At 59.9% G+C, this 770-nt stretch overlaps 1 protein-coding gene across 1 annotated transcript in view; it reads right to left on the bottom strand.

Annotated features, from left to right (window-relative positions):
* Window positions 1–770, bottom strand: part of MMD2 (monocyte to macrophage differentiation-associated 2) — a 15,397-nt gene that overhangs the window by 4,504 nt on the left and 10,123 nt on the right. The gene's annotated exons all lie outside the window — the stretch shown is intronic.

Below are 770 nucleotides of genomic sequence, written 5' to 3'. Positions count from 1 at the left end.
GAGGGGCCTGAGGGGGTGGGGGCGGGCCTGGGACCTCGCCTTCCACGGCCAGCCCTGTCCCCTGTGGCTCCACGTCTGGGATGTGGCCTCTCACGGAGGACAGGTGGAGAGACAGAAAGAGAAACCAAAACTGTATGCAATTATTCGAGCCAAGTCAGCAAAACTGAGGATGTCCCAGCATGAAGGAAAAGGGCATCTCAAACCAGTGGGCGTTTCCTGGCGCCCGGGCTTAGTTGCCCCACAGCAAGCGGTATCTTCCCAGAGCAGGGATCGACCATGTCCCCTGCACTGGCAGGCGGACTCCTACCCACCGGACCACCAGGGAAGTCCTGCCTGCTGGGTGACAGCTGAGCTGGGCCTTGTGAACTCCTCCCTCCGCAGCCAGCACAGCGTGGGGTTCAGCAGTAGAGGGGACTTTGCAGGAGGAACTCCTTCCTTCCTTCCCCACTCCTGAGACTCTCTCCCCAGGCTCCCAGAAAAGTGGGTTTTTCTCTCCGCTGCTCGAGCCAGGTGATGTCTCCTGGGCCAGGTGCCTGCAGGACCCAGCCTTTGGCTCCAGCTGTTGGCTTAGGTCAGCGGTCCCCCACCTTTGAGGGACCAGGGACAGGTTTCGTGGAAGACAATTTTTCCATGGACTGGGGAGGGGATGGTTTCGTGATTATTATTATTTTTACATCAGCTCCGCCTCAGGTCATCAGGCATTAGAGCTCCGAGGTTGGGGACCCCTGGCCTGGGAAATGGCTGCGGAGCCAGGGGCCCCGGACAATGCA

The sequence above is a fragment of the Bison bison genome, unplaced genomic scaffold, assembly GCF_000754665.1.
Source record: "Bison bison bison isolate TAMUID 2011002044 unplaced genomic scaffold, Bison_UMD1.0 scf7180017864223, whole genome shotgun sequence".
In the NCBI taxonomy this organism is placed as follows: Eukaryota; Metazoa; Chordata; class Mammalia; order Artiodactyla; family Bovidae; genus Bison; species Bison bison.
Note: the sequence above shows the minus strand (reverse complement) of the source record. Positions and strands in the feature narration are given on the sequence as shown.